The following is a 15,697-nucleotide window of genomic DNA, read 5'->3' on the forward strand; positions in this document are numbered from 1 at the left end:
AAAACACAAGTTTAATGAATATCAAATAAATAAACTACTTTTTAAATCATTCAAAAATCATAGTCCTATGACAAGTGTCAAAATTATTGACTGGTTTAAGGTGTAGGTTTATTTTGGTAAAGTAAGGTCTATCAGGTTGGTTCAAAATATATGTCCCTTTGAGCATCCACTAATCTTGAAGAAATGATTATTATATTCATCTCATAGAGATACTTCTTGATTCCAGAATCCCAGGAACGTCTTTGGGATGTGCAGTTCTTCATCAAGAGCTTAAGATCGTCTCTTATGTCGTTGTTACACTATTCAATACTGGAGTCACCTTTTCAGGTTTTCAACTCGAATCCTCCTTTGGCTTCAAAGTGTTATTCAAAATTTACATCTTGAACCCCCAATTTTTTCAAGTAAAAATCATCTTGAGAGCCGGAATGAAATATGAAGATAGTCTCTTTCAATTAGGAATCTATGTATGATTAGAATGGATTTTTCAGGTACGTAACGTAGACCAAGACTCACGGTTACGAAAGAAAGGGATAAAAAGGCCCAAACATGTGTTTAAGGGTAATTGAACCAAGGATCAATTCATTCTGATGCCTTCAATCTTGCCTTATTAGACTTGGATATGCTTTACTACTTGTCTTTCATCATTTCTTTTTCTAGATCCCTTTAGACTACCAATTTTTTGGTTCATTTCCATTTTCTTATATCTCTAGCATTTCTTGCTCTTCTTGTTGAATATGAATCTTTGAACTGATTGCATTTGATCAACCTTATAGCTTGAGGCTAAATGAGTCACCCATCTTGATTCAATTTTTTTTCTTATTTTATTTTCTCTTTTCTCTTTTTTTTTTCTTTTCTTTTTTTTCTCTGATGGATGAGTATAAGACTTCAACTTCTTTTGAGTACCTCATTTTCCTCTTGTATTTGTTATTCTTGACTGGATTTGATCTTCAAGCACCTCATATTTGACCTACCTTATGGTTCAAAACTCTATTTATTTCATGGCGATTTGTCTTCGTAATAAAACTGGAATGACGATCTTTATTCCTGTAAGTAAATATCATTCACCTTGCCCCCCAATATGGAGGGTGATCCTTGGTTAGGGTTGAATCAAAAGAAAAATCATTCAGACTCAAATAGGGACAACAAGGGATATATTTTTCTTCTTTTGCGAAGAGATAAATGAAAAAAAAGGTTGTTCATCATTTCATACACAGAAGCCTTTGTAAAAAGAGGTATCCACAGGGATAAATGTCTGATTAAGCACCTTCATCAAAGTATTTCGGTGTACTTCCGAATTTATCAAACAAATCCAAAAATCGAAATTGGTGCTTGTTGCTTGTGTAACTGTTCAATTACACTATACTCACTATGTTTCAAGAATTTCAAAAACTCTTGTGCTTTTGTTTCAGTTATTGGCTCATTGATTGTTAGTGAGAGCTCATCATTAAATACCTTTTGTGGCACCACTGCAGATTTTCCCTTTTCTTTCGATGTTTCAGGAGAGTAACACCTCCCACTTCTTATGAATAATCGTACTTCACTCATTGTTTCGGTTGTCAAATCAATTCCCTATGCTTTCTCTTTTTCTTATGCTTTCTCCAAAGAAATAGGTCTTCATACCATTGAAATATTGGCAGTGTAATTCCAAGGTACATTGCGGGTATCCTTAAATGGAAATGGTAAAGGGATTGTGATAATCATTTTTGATTTTGCTGGCACAATATTCATTCTAGATGGTTTTACAGTGATAATCACATACTCACCTGTTCTATGCATGGGCTTGGAATCTTCTGATGTGCAGACATCCTCTTCTCTTTTTTCTTCATCTTTCTCGAAGAATTCTATATCTTTATTGTCCATCAACTTTTGTATCAATCCTCTAAATTCAAGACACAAATAAATTTCATGTCCTTTTTCCTGGTGATATCAAAAATCTCCACAACCACTAGCTTGGGAAAAATTTGGAATACCCAACTGATGAGAGACTTAATTCAGAAACATTGACCTTTACTTTCCTACTATCCTCCTCATCTTTTTTCTTGTTTCGAGCCTGCCCCCAATTACTCAAAATTCTCTTCAAAAAATTGATCTATGATGCCCCATCTCGTCTCTTCGTGCAGGAAGATTCACAGATAATTGAAAGTTCGGTACTTTTGAGGTCTTTTGGTTTCACCAGTATTATGGTTTTGTATCTAGAATGACAAATGTTTGACTTTTGAAGTCGTGTATATGGTGAAAGGTAGTGTTATAAACAAATTATCTCTACCCAAAAAAGTAAACATATGGATTTGGTGTCTCAAAAACAAGTAGAGACATTTCTTCAGAGTCTCATATAGATGTAGTTTCAGGATTTGGTTTTGAAAATGGCCAAGAATATATCAGGTAATTGTATGTGCATTGTATGGGATATAAAAGGTCTAATTTTACCACTTTCCAAAGATCTATAAGTCTTGAAAAATTAAAAGAAAATTAATTTACATGATACTAAAAAACTTCAAGATTAAAATTTGATTCCTTGCTCATAACCAAAAAAGTAACACAAATTTATTTATTGCACAAAAGGCGGAGAAAGGAACAAAAACAAGTTCAAACAAGATGCTGAAAACAGGAAGTACTACAGTGGTAGATAACAACTTCCACTTGTTTATTTAGCATGCCTCATTATTCCTAGAATATGGGGTGTATAATTGGAACATGTTTTTCATCCTTATTTGCCCCCTATTTCTTGATCATTTCTTTTGTGTCAACTTCTTTAAATAAACCTTCATATGCACAAATCTCTGCTTCCTCCTGAGTAGTTTCTTAGTAAAATCTTATTGTCATCTTTTTTTCCTCGACGGTAAATCGGCCTCAATTTTAGATCCAGAACAAATTTCCTTGGTGATGATAATTTTGTCTTAGTTCTGAATGCTCACTACAACTACAATTGGGGTAGTATTCACCAGACTCCTTAAATCGCCCCTACCTCACTTGTCCTCAGAAAATCTGATATTTTGAGGTTTATTCAGGATTACATCCGCTATACATATTTCACCTTCATTAGTTTTGCCTTTTTTTTTCCTTTTAATGTCCTCTGCTGTATGAACTTCACTTATTTTGACACTACCAACTTTATTTTAGGGTTTGAACCCCAATTATCTGATCAAAATGGATTGACTATTAATATCCACTTCTATGATTCTATAAACCAAAAGGTCTTGAACTCGTCGTTTAAAGTTACCACAATTCTCGATGGAGAGTCCTCAGATTCTAACCTGATATTCACAAAAGACTTTCTCATTATACTAACTTGGGTAATGAGGTAACAAAGGCTTAGCCAAACATGGGTAATAAGCTGGGCTTGGAGTAACGTAGGATATAACTTGCTGCATGAAACTGAAGGAAAACGAGGTAGAATCTCCCTTGACATCACTGTCTCTTTACAATTGTTTACTTTGCTTTCTTGAAGACTTTGTGACTGATGACCAAACTATTTATTTTGAATGTTTGACTCCTGAACATCATGAGAGAAACAGTGACATGAAGATCTCTTTTCCTCGACCAGCTTTGAGTTTCTGGGGAATTTAGGTTTCCCATCTTCAAAATATAGCAACCCCTCTGCAATAAGGTTTTGGACTTTTAATTTCAGAATTATACAATTTTTCGTAGAGTGAATGAAATCTCCAGAATGATAATTGCATAAATCTTTGATATCTTGCCAATCTGAACGCCAATAATAAACTCTAGGAGGAATGGGTGTTACATGACCACTTTCAAAGAGAAAAGGTAACAAGTTTGAATATGATATTGGAATTGGAATGAGATGTGTCTTCTTCTTCTTCATACTCTTTTTAGCCTTCTTCAATGGCATTTGATCCTCTTTCATGCTTCTTTTCTTTGAATCTGTTTTAATTTTCATGTTAGAGGTTTCACCTTTAATTTCTCCTTCATGCAACTCGATTTATGTCATATTTTCTGATTTTTGGAGTTGAATTGGATTTCTACATTTCCTGACAAGTTCTTGGTCATTTGTTTCCATCTCATCAGTTACATCACTAACATTCATAATCCCATCAAAATCTTTTACAACGGAATGGTTTCTCTCTATGGATCACAACATTCACCATATCCATTAATTTGGTCATTTGTTCTTTTGAATCATCTTGGAACTTTTTTGCTTGATCGGTCATCTCTTGTTGAGACTAGATAATTTGCTCTTGGACTTTCTCGATTCTATGAACCCTTAATAAAATCTCATTCATGGTTCTTATCATTCTCTAGAAAGACCAAGCTAGCTCCAATTTGATTTCAAAAATTTTGTCATGGAATTCTCCGCAAATTATTCCCATATTTTCATGATTTAATACATGTAAAATAGTTTGAAACAAAATAAAAATGCATGATGTAAAATTGAAACTATAAATATAACTATGCAAATATGCAAATGAAAAAAAAAATAAAAATGTAAACACAAACGTAAAAATGCAAAGATGCAAATGCAAAGATGTGAATGTAAAATGAAAATGTAAAAAATGCATAAATGTAAAAAATGCATAAATGCAAAAAATAAGAATGCAAATGCAACGAAGGTGTTAATCAAGAGTGATCATCTTAAAACAGATTTCATTGAACACAAAAGTTTTGATACATCAAACAAAACTTTACATATAGGGGATATATTTCACTTCTAACTTCTTAACAGCCAAATTAACTTCCACTCATGCACAAGTGTGGAGTTGTCAATATGCTTTTATTCTCTCATGAAGCCAGCTATATCAACCAATTTTATTAGCCTCGTTGCTTGTTTAAGCAGTAACTTCCTTCATGACATTGTCTTTTTCTTTCGTATTCTGTATCAATTCTCGGAGTTATAAGTAATGTTGTTCATTTTCCCTTGTGAGGGAACCTTTGTGTTCAAGAAGTTCTTATACAAAATCTCTATAATCATCGAAACATTTCATCAATGTCTTGTTTCTGGCTCTAGTGGATTTTAATTCAGTATCAATCTGATGATGATGAATCTGATATGATGCTTCCATGTTGGTTATAGCACTATTCAACATTTGATTTTTGGCTTGACATTTTCCCAATTCAAAGACAGATGTATTGCGTCTTTCTTCTGTAACTCGTAAATCATGAGAAAACTTATTGGCTTGACCTTCATGCATGTTACAGTTCTTTTTCAGTTTGGTGACCCCTGTTATCCACTCTTCTGGGGTGTTTCCTATGCCAACATTTTGAAAGGCTTGACTGGCCTTTTGAAAATCCTTACACATGGTTTTCATCTCTGCGCACAATTAATTATTTATTCCTTCAAATAACATGTTTGAGCTTCATAAAAACCTTCTTCCTTTTGAATGCTCCTATTGATACTCTTACCGTTGAATATTTTTGTTATTAATCTCGCAGGACCATTAGTTATAAAACTAGGTCAATCATTTATCATAAACTCTAAGATACCATGATCCAAAAGACATTAGACTCGATGTTTGAAGGCAAGGCAATTCTCAATGGTATGTCCTTGAGCTCCGGCATGATATTCACAATGAACACTGATATCATACCAATTCGGATACGAAGGTTGCAACGGTTTCACATAATGCGAAGTCGCTTCTCGTGCTTCAAGTAGCTTCTCGTATAAATCTTTATATGATATAGGGATATCATCAAAATGAGAACCGCATTTCGTCTTGGATTGAACCTGAGTTTCCAATGTCAGAAGCATACTAAACATCGATGATTTCAGATTGCATGATTTATTCTCATTTATGGGAGCTTTTACAGTTGTCACAATTTCCTTGATATCTCCCAAACAACTTATGAATACGAATGATGACTGTGTGTAATTTCTCAAATTGGTTAGGATTAGAAGTCCCTTGTATATCTGAGATTGCAAGATTATATTCATTGAGCTCTCTCTCTTTTTGTGCAATAGTCTCTTTTCCTTTGGCTAAAACAGATAGTCTACCCATCATCTTGAACATTTGCTATCTTATTTCTCGTATCTCCTTTTGCTCTTCAACGGGCATACAATCTTTGGGTGCATAGTTTTCCTATATCCTCGGAGTTTCCTCAAGATGCTATTCCTTGGCTGCGTCATAGTTTGCTTGATCATAAAACTCTTTGTCCATTAATGAAAACCTTTTATTTTGATGACCACTCTCGAATTAATACCTTCTAATCATGTCATGATCATGCAATGCAAACAAAAGAAATCAATATAAACAAGTTAGAGCAAAATAATATGTATTTAAAAAAATAGATAAAAAAATAAAATGGTTAGTACCAATTAATGGAAAGAAAATATCTTATCTATCATGGTATATATATATATAAATTTTAACCTCATTCTTTCTAGTTCCATGCTTTGTTTGGAAAAATAAACCTAACCGCATGATTTCTAGTTCGCATCCATTTATATAAAAAAATAAAATATGAAAGTTAGAGTTCATTTCTCCTTTGTGTACACATATTTGGACATAGTTTCAGCATTGTCTTAGATCCGGTGAAATTTCTATGGTTTATTAAATGCAGGGTTTTGGTTCTAAAGTAAAAAAGGTCATCGAATTGTCCTTTGTTGGTGCCCCTTTGGGCTACCAAACCCTCAATCCTGGTCCATTATAGACTTTTGGATCGAGTTCAAATCGAAGGAACACACTTCCTTATGTCCATACGGAGGTGAAAATTACACGAGGAACATAAGGTGTGAGCTCAAAGAATGGTCCCCTATCCCATACGGAGGTGAAAACCACACAAGGGAGTAGTTTCTCATTCAAATTAAATAAGATAGAGCGGGGTTTTAGCTCATGTCATGATAATGCAATGTACAGTGTGTGAGGAGAAGAGAAACTCTCAAACCTTTGACAAACAACCACTAAAAAATGAATCCTAATATCTGAAAATCAATCATATATAAATGTTAGTATATAAGGATATAAAAGAAAAATAAAATAATAAATAAAAAATTGAAAGAAATCAATAGAATCGTAAATTAAATAAATCTAAATTCTTAATTTCTAACTTATACAAACAATATATAATCGATTTAAGGCTTGACCAGCAAAGTATCTCCAGCGGAGTCGCCAAGCTGTCGTAATCAGTTTTCACCCGGGCACGAATATTTCTTGGCGGAAAAGCCAGTGAATAAATAAATGATTTTTATTAAAGAAACGTTTTGGAGTTGCCATCGATCCTTTTGGGTTAGGTAGGTCGAATACCTAAAAATCATCTTTCAAAATAATTTTTAAGGAAAAACTATTTTAAAAGATAAATCAGTCTGCGTATAACAAAAAAATCATTCTTTTAAGTAATAAAAAGGGATTCGTGGTCGGTTATATTTGGGGAAGGATTAGCACCCCCACAACGCCCAAGATTGGTACCCGTTGATTATATATTGTCTCTATTAGTGGAATTCTAAGAATTCGAATATAAATAAAATTTACGATCCTATTATTCCAGATTCAATCATATAATTTTATTTAATAGAAAATTCTAAGAATTCAATATTAAAATAATCAAAATAAATATAATTAAAATATACATATTTTATTTTTTAGGTTTCTTATAAATAGGATATTTATTTATTTTAAAATATCAGAATATGTCATCTAGTTACTTTAAAACAGTCCTTTCTTAATATTTAAAAATAAATAAATATAATCCTTTAATTAATTTATAAAATCAGTTAAATTAATTAGTATAAAACATTAAAAAGAAACTAATTTAATGAGCACATTATCACAAAATTTATGTAGAAACTACAAAAATTAAAGCTTAGAAATTATGAATGTTAGGGTTTTAGAATTAAATTTAACAAACATAAGTAGTAGTATAATTTACTAAACTCAAAATTCAAATTGATTAGTAATTAAAATTACTGACAAATAATTGGATGTGGTTCCCACTAGTAATAGTGTAGGAGAAGATGTGCGTGGGAACAAAGTTAATAATTTGACAACTTTTAATTATTAATGTTTTTCTTTTCTTAGGTTAGATGACTAATTATGCTAGTTTTATATCAATTTCAAAACTATACTATTATCACTAATTATGTCCACTAATTTAGGTAAACTAACACTTTGCTTTTTTATTATTATTTTTAATTATTCATTATTTGTATTTTAATTTAACTATTAATATGTATTATTAGGATACATATATTCATGTAATAAAAATAAAATAAATAGTAATAATTAAAGTACTAAATTTAAAATATTTAAACATAAAAAGTAATAATATAAATAAAATAAAATTGTAATTAAATAATAACCAAAATAATAATATATGATTAAATTAAGAAATATATAAATTAATAGTTATAATTCAAAATATTATGAAATATAGGTATTAAAAGTGTAATTTAATCATAAATAATTATACGATAACAAAATAAAAAATATTATAATTATAGGGACTAAATAGGATATTTACAATAAATATATATATTAATTAGTGACTAACATAAAAATATAGTAAAATATGAAAACAAAATTAAAATATGTAAAAAACTGATTTAGGTGACTAAATTGCAAATAATATAGAACACATGTATCACGAAAATGATTTTACCCTTAGCAAAATTACGCACAGACCCCTCCCCAAAATGATATCGTTCGGGGAGGGATATTTAAACCCAAAAATGGCCTTTAGAGGCCATCTTCTCTCATTTTTCCCATTTCTCTTATCTCTAGGAGAGAAAAGTTTAAATTCTCTCTCCATTCTCTCTAAAATCCTCCCATCGGAGGTGATCCGGCCACCGATCTCCGGCACCGATGACCACCATCGGCGTTTTAATCCTAAAGCCAAATCCTGCTTCCTCTTTTCCTAAAAACTCCCCAAATTCCCTAGATCTAGGAATATACCTTCGGCGTTTTGGTTTCCCGAGGACAACGATGACTGTGGTAAGCTTTCCCTTATTTCCTTTTGATTGTTTTCTGTTGCTTTGATTGTTGGTAGCTTGTTTTTGTTCGTATATTACTTGTTGGTTCTTTGTGTTTTTCTCTTGCTCTCTGTCCCTCTTTTTACAGGTTCGATGGCCATTTATAGGCCTCAAAACGTCATTTATTCGGTGTATTTTCGGTGAGTCACCGGGGTATGATGGTGGCTCACCATAGATCGTGAAGTGTGCGACTGTCCTCACATCTTCTGGAGCCTTCGGTATGGCAATGCCATCGTGGAAGCCTAGGGTTTCTACTGGAAGAGATCTGGACCATTGGATCATGCTAGATCTAATGGTCGTTAAAGCTGGCGGCTGAGATGAGATGTGAAAACCCTAGAAGTATCTGAATCGAGTTTTGAGCCGGGTCTGGATTTGGGCCTCCGAGTTCTGGATCGGGTCTGGTTTGTAAATGGAGTTCTGGTTTGTAAACGGGCCTCCAGATCTTATAACTGGGCCTGTAATAATATTTATCATTATTATTTAATAATAAAATAATAATAATGGAGCAAAAACTTAGTGTCTACACATATCATGTAAAATTTGATTTGATAAGTGTAAATGAATCTGAGAAAGAGCTTTACGATCCTTACACTTTTCCTCATTCGTCCATTGTGTTTCCAGCTTTTCATCAAATCTTTCTATTGCATCGTTGAATTCTAACTGTATAAGAAAATCTCGAATCTTTACTTGCCATAGCAAGAACCTGGTGTTTCGATCAAACAATGGAATATCATATTTCATTGTTGCAATAATCTTGAACTCGAAGCTCTGATACCAGTTTGTTATGATATCAGAACGATGATGATCGGCAAACAAATAAACAGGATCGAAAAAGAAAAACAAAGAATACCAGGATTTACGTGAAAAACCCAAGAGGGAAAAACAACGAACAGAGGATAAGAATTTTACTAACATGAAGGAAGAAAATAAAAGATGATTTTGGTTAAAAAAAATAACTTGATATATAACCCTGACCCTTAGTATCTATTTATAGGGATATATTTGATTACAAATGAAAAACTAAATAAAGTAGAAATTTATTTTAATAAAGTTTTCTCCTTTTAATCAAACTAGGTTTTCTACTTTTCCAATATTTATGTATTAATAAATTTGTGTCACTTTGAATTCGAGTCTAACAAATTCCATGTTGAGAAACATTTTCCTTCCATTTGGGTTGCAAGAAACCCTCTCAACTCCATAGAGTAGTAGCCTTGTGAGTAAGGATGGGCATGGGTTGAGTTTCTGTCGGGTTTCGACCAATCTGACCCGACCCGAAAATTATATATATCTTCCACCCAACCCAAACCGACCTGATCCGAAATAATAAAAATATTTTTTTATTTAATAAAAATAATGATTTAATTTAAAAATAATATATAGATGAGTATTATTGTAATTATTCTTAAATATATAAGGTAAAATTATAATTTTTTGGGGTTGAGTCGAGTATTTTTCACCTTAAACCCAAATCAAACCCAACTTGAGCAACACCTTTAAAAATCCAACCAAACCCGATTTAAAAAAAAACTTGATCTAATCCGATTAGATCAAAACCCATCAGAGTCGAATACCATAACCATCCTACTTGTGAGCAGGTCTGGGCGGCAGAAAATTGAATATTTAATCCCTCCTTGAACAAGAAAAGGAGGCAGCTCTTATTCTTATCGGAAATGTATGGGCACAAAAGGACAAAACTATTGCGTAAGTGATGTAAACAACAAGAATATCAAAATTTGAGAGTGGACCTGAGATATGTGACATGTGACCGGGTCTTCAATAGCTGGGTTATCGCTCACTTCAACCATCCCGTTTTTAGCGTGTTCATATTGCCGGATCTTTACTCTTAAGTTGTGGGTTTAGGCCATTTTGGTCACTGCCATTAGAGGTAGCTGAGAAAATGAGGAGCTTCAGCTTCTTATCTGTGGAGTTCATTGCCCTATTAATGTTGATTTTATTGCAGTGCTTAAAATTTGTTCATGCTGGGAATGGCGATGGCGTCCAGCCATTGTCCAAGATTGCCATCCACAAAGCAGTCTATGAACTTCATGAAAATGCTTCTGTTAAAGCTTATCCACTTGTTCTTGGGACTAAGGTAAGATCTAAATCAGTCTTTGTAATTGTATATTTTTCCATAGATGTTTCTTTCCAAATAACTGTGGTCAGGGATTCAAATAACGGTCGATTAGCGGTGTCGCGGCAGTGTCTGAAATCGCTATCGTAAAAAATAACGATGTGAAGCAAAATCACACTAATAGCAGCAGATCGAGGCCATAATTTAACGGATCGCGACCAATCGTAGCAATAGCGAATCGATATTCCTCTATTTTTCTGTTATTTTAATTTTTTTTAAAACAGGTTTTTTATTAAAAAAATACAGCTCATTAAAAAAAAAATTAATGATCACGATATCCACAATGACCGCAATAACATCCGTTATATCTGCAACCGTGATAAACGTGATGAACTCAAAAATCTGACTGCGAACTCTATTTAAATCCTGGCTGTGATACAAGGGAGATGGTTTTTCTTGGTTTGTTTTTGCAGGGGGGAGATTCTGAATGGGTAACTGTGGAAGTTAGCTGTCCGAAACCTTCCGAATCCGATTGGATCGCAGTCTTTTCTCCTACAAATTTCAAGTAATCTTCAAACTTGTTGCATCATGTTCTTTTTTGATGAATTATTCACCTGCAAATTCTAGATTTGTAGACTAAATGGATGTTCATTAATGGCAGCTCGACGATCTGTCAACCCAGTGACGATTCAGAAGAGTCTCCTTATATGTGCTCAGCCCCAATAAAGGTATGTATTATTGCCATATAGCATTGCTTGTTCTTGGCCTATGTTGAGACCATAAGACTTAAACAATCTGTGTTTTTCAGTACAAATATGCCAATGATTCCAATGCTAGCTACAAGAAGAACAGAAAAGCTTTGTTAAAATTTCAACTGATCAATCAACGGGAGGATTTTTCGTTTGCGTTATTTTCAGGCGGGATTTCAGATGTATGTGCGTTATGCTTGTGAATTTCCATATTAGTTTGCTTTAGCAGATTTCATCCATTCTGCAACTGATCATTTCTTGCAGCCAAAACTAGTGGCAGTGTCAAATGTTATAAGTTTTGTGAACCCAAAGGCACCTCTGTATCCACGGCTTTCACAAGGGAAATTCTGGAATGAAGTAATTTTATGTCGATCCACGTCCTACGGCTGGCATTAACCGATCACCTCTTTATCCATGTCTTACCTTGATTCCCTTACAAACTTACACAGATGACAGTGACTTGGACTAGTGGCTATAACATTATTGAAGCTGTACCTTTCGTCGAGTGGGGTATGGAAGGAGAATCCCAAACTCGATCACCCGCAGGAACATTGACATTTCATCAAAACGATATGTGTGGTATCATACATTTGGAATGTTTAGATTCATTGTTTGGAACGTTTCAGATGTTATTCGGAAGTTAACAACATTCTAATGACAAAATGCAGCTCCACCAGCCCGAACAGTCGGTTGGCGCGATCCCGGTTTCATTCATACAGGTTTCCTAAAGGATTTGTGGCCAAACTCAGTGTATGCAACACAATTGACATCTTATCTCAGAGAAATTTTGAAGAATGAACAATGTGTTTCCTAATACTGTGTTTATTGTTGTGTTTAGGTATACTTATAAGCTTGGCCATAAGTTAGTAAATGGTTCTTATGTCTGGAGCAAAAGCTACTCATTCAAATCTTCACCATATCCGGGGCAGGACTCGTTGCAGCGAGTTGTAGTATTTGGAGACATGGGAAAGGTAATAAATCTCACACGCCTCTTACTGAAGTCTTGGTTTTCTGCAGTCTTTCTTCTTGAATTATCAGTGTTGACATAGTGTCGAATTTTATTTGACGGTTAATTGACACGGCATAGTTGTGCATATGAAAATGAAGAGGTTTTATAATGGTTTCAACATGTTTCAGGCTGAACGAGATGGTTCAAATGAATACAAAAATTATCAGCCAGGATCACTTAACACCACAGATCAACTAATCAAGGACTTAAAAACATCGACATAGTTTTTCACAGTGGGATCAGTTCACATCACAGGTTGAGCCGATTGCATCGACCGTGCCATATATGATTGCAAGGTCTGCAATGGTCTATTAGTATGACCTTTTTGTAACACTTGGTCTTGAAGATTAGTTTGCAGTGGTTATATAGAATCCTAACTACGATTACCTCCTTTCGTATAGCGGCAATCATGAGCGCGATACGCCCAACTCCGGATCCTTCTACGACGGAAATGATTCTGGTGGTGAATGCGGTGTGGTAGCCGAGACCATGTTTTATGTTCCTGCTGAAAACAGAGCCAAATTTTGGTAAGAAACTTGTCAAAAGTGCAATATAATCACTGTCAGCTATTGAATTACTGGTTCTTTGCAGGTATTCAACAGACTATGGCATGTTCCACTTCTGCATGGCTGACAGTGAACATGATTGGAGGCAAGGCTCCGAGCAGTACGAGTTCATTGAGAAGTGCCTGGCATCAGCAGACCGACGTAAGCAGCCATGGTTGATCTTTGTTGCTCATCGCGTTCTCGGTTATACCTCGAGCAATTGGAAAGACGGGTCATTCGGAGAGCCCATGGGACGGGAAAGCCTGCAAGGACTTTGGCAGAAGTACAAGGTTGATATTGCATTCTTCGGACATGTCCATAACTATGAAAGAACATGCCCGGTTTACCAGGGTGAGTGCACGAACATAGAAAAATCAGAGTATTCAGGTGCTGTGAATGGGACCATTAACGTGGTGGTTGGTGGGGGAGGGAGCCATTTAACGGGTTTTGGTCCGACCAAGACGTCATGGAGCCTATACAAAGATTCGGATTTCGGTTTCGTGAAGTTGACGGCATTCAATCACTCGTCTCTGCTATTTGAATACAAGAAAAGCAGTGATGGGAATGTGTATGATACTTTCACCATTTCCAGGGACTACAGGGATGCGTTAGCCTGTGTTCATGATGGCTGCGAACCAACCACTTTGCCTTCTTGAAAGCCTTCGAGGCTTAATACATGTTTTAATCCCTTCGCTACTTTTAATCTCTGTACTTTTAATAGTTGAGGGAGTCAACAAAGCAAAACTCTATGGTTTTGTAATTTTTAATAGTCAAGAGATTTAATAAAATAATATCTTATAGTCGATGGATCATTTTCATTCTTTACACTATATTAAATAACATTTTAATGTGAAAAGAATATAAAATATTTATATCTTATATGATTAGAGAAAGACAAAAAATTGGAATAAATCCTTGCCATAATACTACAAATAATTATAATAAAATGAGTATAAAAATTCGAATAACTCAACTTAAATTTCTTAAATTTGACTCGACTTGAAAAAAAATTCAAGTTAAGTTTGACTTGTAAAATACAACTCGAATAACTTGAAATTCTTTGCCTCTACTCGATCGAATACTCACTCTACTAAAAACAACACCTTGTCATACATATTCAAGTCAACTATTGTTCTACCTAGTCCTTGATGAGCACAAGGGAAGGGACTGTTACCCAAGTCCTTATCCTATGAACTCTTTCTTCTCATGTGATGCAGATGGAGAGGCGTTCCTTCAAACAAATCCAATACATAATTTTCCAGATCCTCCGCCGTATACTTAATATACTCTCCAGAATGCCTCCCACTTTCTAGCTGACTCTCGAACCTCCCCATGAAGGATCGGTAAGCTGGAATTACTTTCTCCGAATAGAAATTCGAAGCTCTTCACGAAGTTGAGGATCAGGGACCTTCCAACCAGTCTGAATCCCTTCGAAACATGTATTGAAGTTCTTAAATCTTTCCTTCAAGGTCACCTAACAGTAATCTTAACTGCCTGAATCCATGTCTTCATCATTTCATCTAAAGCTTTCCACTCAATCTTCTCAACTTCTCAACTCCCAGAATCACCAAACACTCATCCAATGCACCACGCCTGACATTACTATAAGCTTGAAGGCACTCTTTTTTCATACCCAGACCGGATCATCCAGTCTGCAATCTCTTTCAAGTCCATAACAGCTAAGGCTGTAAAATCAGGTAATCAGACAGGTTTCAGTCGGATCCTGACAGGTCGGGTAAAATCGGGTACATGTCAATTTGATGGTTTGACTCGAATCAGGTCGGATATATGTCAAATCAGTACGGGTCATTTTCATATTGATTTAACACCAGATCCAGATCGGGTTCATATTAGGTCATTTTCAGTTCGGATCGATATCATTTCATGTCAAAATAGTTCAGGTCCGAAACAGATAAAGATCAGGTTAATTCATGTTCAGGTGGACTTCAGTCGGATCTCGTTCAGATCGGGTCACATCATTGACAGATAAAACCGGATATAGATTGAGTTCAAGTCGGGTCATTTTTATTTTTGGATTAATTATTTTGTCATCTTTCGTGATTGTTGAATTGCAAGTTGTAATTGTATATGATTTCGAGTAAATTACAAAAAAAATATTCATGGATCAATTTTGTAAAAAATATAAATTTAAGGACAAAATTGAAGAAATGTAAAATTACAAATAAAATTTTAAAATATAAATTAAACAACACACATAGGTAAGGGACTAAATCGAAATAAATTTAAAATGTGAAGTTTAAATTAATATAAAAAATGACTAAATTATACACATTTAAAAAGTTATGGGCTAGTTACAAAAATATAAATAACAACTAACAATGAGCCAAATGAAGATGTAAATATAAATTTAAGAACTAAATTGAATACATATAAAAGTGAAAGACT

General features: G+C 34.2%; 1 pseudogene; it reads left to right on the forward strand.

The window, feature by feature from the left end:
* Positions 1 to 10,656: 10,656 nt before the first annotated feature.
* LOC120158614 lies at positions 10,657 to 14,094 on the forward strand (annotated as a pseudogene).
* Positions 14,095 to 15,697: the final 1,603 nt, after the last annotated feature.

Source organism: Hibiscus syriacus, unplaced genomic scaffold (assembly GCF_006381635.1).
Source record: "Hibiscus syriacus cultivar Baekdansim isolate YM2019G1 unplaced genomic scaffold, ASM638163v2 tig00111330_pilon, whole genome shotgun sequence".
Classification (NCBI taxonomy): Eukaryota; Viridiplantae; Streptophyta; class Magnoliopsida; order Malvales; family Malvaceae; genus Hibiscus; species Hibiscus syriacus.